The sequence below is a fragment of the Osmerus eperlanus genome, chromosome 28, assembly GCF_963692335.1.
Source record: "Osmerus eperlanus chromosome 28, fOsmEpe2.1, whole genome shotgun sequence".
In the NCBI taxonomy this organism is placed as follows: domain Eukaryota; kingdom Metazoa; phylum Chordata; class Actinopteri; order Osmeriformes; family Osmeridae; genus Osmerus; species Osmerus eperlanus.
In genome coordinates, this window is record NC_085045.1 from 5,362,655 (window position 1) to 5,368,624 (window position 5,970).

Genomic DNA, 5,970 nt, shown 5'->3' on the forward strand with positions numbered 1-5,970 from the left:
CCGGCTCCTTCTTTATCACTTGTGATCGGTTCACACACGGTGGTGACTGAGAAAAGAGACAAACACGCGTACGGCCCTCGTCTGGTCTGCGATTAGAACTTTCTAGGGTGTCCCGTACTGTGGCGGAATCGCACACATACTGTATGTACTCAAACAAGAACGCACAATGGACTTTGCCTTATTGAGTTTAGGAATCATCTACTTGACCTCTCCGTATCAAACTGTGTTTTCATAGTGTAAAACAGGAGATATTGGGCAAGAAAACAACTTCCTATTCCCTCTTTTCTCTGCCTCGGACTCTCACGCTATCTTATCAAGCCCTGAATGTTTTTCACACAAACTCCCACTCGACTCACATGCACATCACCATGCAGACTACGATTAAAACACTCTGTTTCTCGGCTGGGTTCCTACTCTGCAATCATATCACACACACACCTCTTGGCCAGTGTATGTGTGTGCGTGTGTGTGTGTGTGTGTGTGTGTGAGTTCAGGGATGCCAGCGTTCCTCTTTCCCACAAGGTCGTCCGGCCCTCCAGCAGTCCAGCCACGGCTCGCCATCCACCTTTGACCCCTCGCAGCTCCCCTGAGGAGGAGCCGCCATCACCACACCCCTCTCCTTCCCCGGGGGTAAACACAAAAACAAAAACATGTCCCCAAACAGCCACGCTGCCCCCCAGCCCCCCCCCCCCCACCCGCTACCCCCTTGCCAAGACTGAGCCGTCACTGAGACTGTGTGTGACAGGGATGAAGTGAGAATTGAGTCTCTGATACTGCTATCTGCTCTGCAGTGTTTGGAGACTGGGGCACTGACCTACTTGTGTCAGAGTGTGGGGCTGGCTGGCGGAGGAGGAGGGGGAGGAGAGGGAGAGGGAGAGGGGAGGGTGTCTGTCTTAGTGGCTGTGGCGGCAGGTGTTTGGACGGCTTCGACCTGCCAGCTACTGCAGAGTGGCAAGGTGGGCAAGAAGAGGATCGGTGGAGGAATGGAGGGGGGTTCGCTCGTCGAGCGGCGGGGCTGGACGGCCACGGGGAGACGATACAGAGAGACGGGAGGACAGACGAGACAGGAAATAGATCCACCTTGTGAGACAAAGAGGGAGCACGGGGAATCTGGCACTCAGTTAAACTCGGCCCCCTTGTCCTGTCCTCCTTCACTGCTCTGACAGCTTGTGTGTGTGTGTGTGTGTGTGTGTGTGAGGGGGGAAAAAAGAGTTATATATTCACTCCAAAACTAAATAAACAGCAGCGGGTTTCCCAGCCGTATCAGTCATGTGAAGGACAAAATAAGACAGCCGCATTCTAGAAGTGAATTTGCTCTGTTTTGATAAGGCCGCTCCGTCCCTTAGTCCGTGGCCCCAGCCCCGACTCAAACCTCAGCCCCGACTCAAACCTCAGCCCGACTCAAACCTCAGCCCCGACTCAAACCTCAGCCCCGACTCAAACCTCAGCTCAGCCGTAAAAACAGCCCAGCGGCTGGTATAAAGTGGCTTGTTTCACAGGCCTGTTCTCAAGTCCATTATCAACAGTGACAGGATCGGCAGCCAACTCCCCCCTAACCCCCCGCCTCTACCCTTAATCTCCCCACACACCTTCCCACCAGTTTCACCCACATTCCGTTCCACCCCCATCGTTCATGATGTTCCTTTCGGCCTATGCCAGGGGTGTTAGAGGGCATGTGTTTCTCAGGGCCCGCAGGCGAGGGTAGGTCACTGCCCACTGCCATGGACATTCTCCCACCTCTAGCCCTCCCTAGTCAGGCGCTCTGCTCTGACCATAGATCATGACCATACTGGAAAAGACTACAATAGAAAACTATCTTCACCTTGAAGTTTTCCCTCATAAAAGACTTTTTGGGGATTTACTTTCACCTGCGTTCCCGAAAGTGTTGAAGGTGTCAGACAGTTCCCTTAACTACCACAGGGTGGCAGCCTTTTTCCTCTGCAGGCTGTGTTACACTCTAATGAAATTATTGATACTCTGTTCAATGAGAATGGATATGCATAATAAAGATGGTGAGCCACAAGGGTCTGGATGGATAATAGCAGCTGGATAATTGAATGAGAAATGCCAATCTGGCAAAGGGCGAATGATTCAGAGGAAATACAACATAGATATGGCTTACATGACAACCACTGATCAATATTAAATGAACAATTGGAATATAATTTCATCGGTTCCAAAATTCCTGGTAATGCTTACTGAATCTGATACCAAAGTCCCTTTTAACTGGCTATCTATAGAAGTTTTTTCCCCCGTTAAACAGATCACTCCAAATTCCACACATTATTTTCCACAGACATTACAGGTTGAGTAGGAAAGGAGACAGTGGCACACGGGGCGAGCAATGAAAAGCTCGGTTTTCAGATTTGCACTGCATGCTTGGTTTGTCTCAAGCCTAGCTCAAAGACCAGTGATCTGTGCTGCCTCAGTGGTGACGCAGAGTCGTGGGGGCGTGCCAGTAAGGAAATCAGCTGGCGAAACAAAAACAAAGAGAGGTTGCTCGATCAGAGAGAAAAAGTGACAGAACAACTAATTAATACAGTTTCACAGAAAATAAGCAGTATAACCCGATAGGGACAGTATACGTCATATCCTACTATTAAGATAAGCACGGCACTGAAATCGGATGAAGATTGCAACGGGAAGAAGGAAGATGTTACCATTGTGACTGGATAGAGTTTCAATAAAAGGTTTTTATTAATAGCCTTTGGCAAAAGTGCTCTTTGACAATCGTCTTTTTAGTTCATTACTCTTCCGCACACGGTTGTCTTTGCCGTGTGGTGCAAACAGAAGGGGATGTGGGTCAATTCCGGAACAGTCGGAAGGTAGGAACGAACTCTCCTGCAGGCATCGGTCACATGCTTACTTAATTTGTCAGGTCTAAAGAAGAGACAGCAAACGGCGCATGGCGCACAGGTTGAGTTTCCAGAAAGTCTGGGTGGGCACCAGTGGAACATTGTTTCAATTTATGCCACACGTGTTTTTCCTCGCATTGCTGCTTGGGAACGGATGGCTTCATGTTCGATTGTGCTGCATGGGCTTGGCCCGTTATGCAAGAGATTATTAATGCATCTCTTTTTGGGCGGGGGTTAGCCAACCCATTTTGGGCTACTTGCTCAATAACACAATGCGTTCTCATGTATTTTTTCAATTTTGCATCTTTGAAAGGTATTCGTTAAGATGTAGGTTAAACACTACAGCATGCCATAGCCTACCGATCAAGTGATGCACGTTTAACACCATGGAATACAAAAATATGAATGAACCTGATAGTTGTGAATGACTGCTCAAAGCATCGCAGGAAGCAGGCAGCTCATACTGATGCAATCCTGTGAAATGCTGGAGCTTAACTTCTAGTGTCTGGCTTGTGCCTTTGTTGAATTACTGGCTCAGTGTCTGAATTTCAGATTGAACTGGTAGATAAAATGTACAGGTTCTTCAACATCCATTGTCTTCACAGTAGACAGACAGCTAACACCCCCACCCCCCCCCCCCCCCCCCCCCCCCCCCACACACACACACTCGCTCAGTGATCTGCAACTTTGGTCGCTGTGGGTTCAGAGGGGTGTTAGGTATATGTTTCCGGGTGACTGTCAGAATCTGTGAGATTTAAGATACTGTGTTCCCACAAATCACTGAAACACAGTTCACACAAACAAGAAACTGTTTCGTATGAATGTTCAAATATCAATTTCCTTTGAGATTAGAAGAAGCATGTTTTCATCAAGCTCTCTAAATCTCACACTAATTGTCCTGTTCCATTGTCTGGTCCAACCACTTCAGGAGGACAATTTAACAATTTACCGCAAATATGATAAAAGCCACTCATCTTCATGTTTTGTGGAACATAGATTACACGCTTCCTAACCTTGTTATAGCCAGTGTGGCCTTGGACGTGCTTTGGCAAATGAAATGCATCTTTCTCTGGAAACAAAAGGCAGTTCCTAAACATGCTTCCCCCGTGACGATGCACGTTCCGACAGAACACGTGGTCGCGCTGCATGACGGACACCTCTCTCACAGGACACGGGGCCGCGCTGGGCCCCATCACCCGCCATGCTTCTCGTTCTCCCCCTACAGCCCAGAGATAACCGCTCCCTTCATTGAGCCCCATTGAAGAGTCAGTGCCCCCCCCCTCTCTCTGCAGGTTGGACAGAGGGCCCAGTTATAACTGAGAGAGAGAGACAGAGAGAGAGAGACAAAGAGAGAGAGAGGAATGCCTGTAGACACAGACTGAGGCCTTGGAGTAAACAGGTTGAGGAGGAGAGGACTAGCATCTACGAGTCCTGTGGGGGAGGGGGAGGGGGGGCTAAGGCCCTTATAAACGAGCGTATCATACTTTATTGTGACGATCAGACACCTTTGAATTGGACTTGGGTGCCTGATATGGTTTTTATGAGTGCAGTGGTGGTGTGTGTGTCTGTGTTTGTGCTGTTTCAACAGATGGTTGGAGGAGAGGATGGGGAAACAGGGTGAACCCAGTCCCAGTTTGTGAAATGACGGTTTCAGAAGGCTTCACCTCACCCTAATGCTCTTTGTGACACTTGAACATCTCAATTCTCGCTGCTTGCCCTCACCTTGTGGTACATGGAGCCCCATCAGAACCTCTGTGCTACTGCAGGTTCCGCTTGCACCGCGTTCCCCTCTCGCCCCTCTCTCTCAATGGATATGCCTTGGGAGTCTATTTGGGAGGAGGGAGCAGAGCAGGAGGGGAGAAAGGAGAAGAGCTAAAAGGATGGGAGGGGATATTAGAGAGAGAGAGAGAGAGAGAGAGAGAGAGAGAGAGAGAGAGAGAGAGAGAGAGAGAGAGAGAGAGAGAGAGAGAGAGAGAGAGAGAGAGAGATGAGAGAGAGAGAGAGAGAGAGAGAGAGAGAGAGAGAGATGAGAGAGAGAGAGAGAGAGAGAGAGAGAGAGAGAGAGATGAAGCGAGAGAGACGAGGAGGGAAGGGGAGAAGAGGAAGGAGGAGGGAGAGAAATGAGGCCAGTCAGAGCGGCCAGCCTGCCTGCCTGACCATGTTTACTAAAGCAGGGCTCCGTGCAGACACACTGTCTCAGTGCCCCGGAGTGATGCTCATTAGGGCTCCACTGATTGATGCCTATTCTAAATGTTTGTGTTGCGTGTCGGCTATATATGTTATATATACGTTCCTGTCAGGCAGACATACTTGTGTGTGTTTGTGTCTGCGTGTGTTATGGTGTGATATGTCTGATTGTGTGTGTGTGTGTGTAGAGCAGAAGCCCGGGGCTGCTCATCAGCAGATGAGGCTTTGGCTAGGTGTGGTGACCGCTGCGTACAGCCTGCCTGTGTTGAGGCTGCAGAGCAGACCTGGTTACATAACCTGTCTGTGCCCACTCTGCCTGCAGAGGACACGGTCTCTGCAGCCCTCGCTGTCCGTGGCACACACACACACACAGTCAAATCAGCCAACCAGAGGCCCCAACACACCTGCTCACCTCCTTTCTCTTGGTATTGAGGTGTAATTGGTTCATCCCCCCTGATTCACTGTGCAGCCAACCCTGCTCTCGGGGTCAATCCGTCTGGCATGAGGGAGGGGGTGGGGGAAGGGGGGGGGGGGGGAGGGTGTAGAGGGGAGGCAGCTGTGTGAGGCTCGGGCAGGGAGGGGGGGGGGGCGTTTGGGCTGAGCGGCTGACACCGCTAGGAGCCATTACACAACTGACTTGGGGGGGAGAGTTTGACAAACTGCAGTCAATAAGAAGATAACCCCCTAGACGCGAATAAAGACATCGATCATAGATAAGGGATAGATTGGTGCCCCAGTGAGCCGGCCGGGCAGCTCGAGAGACAAGACAGGTGTTCCACAGCGTGTTTAAGGGAGCCGCGTCTGTGGCTTTCGGGCGGGGATCAGAGGACACTGGCCAAACGGCGTGGAGGTCACAGCTGTGCTGGGAACATGGAGAGAGGAAGAGGAGGGAGGGAGCGAGGGGAGAGGAGGGAGGGAGGGAGGGAGC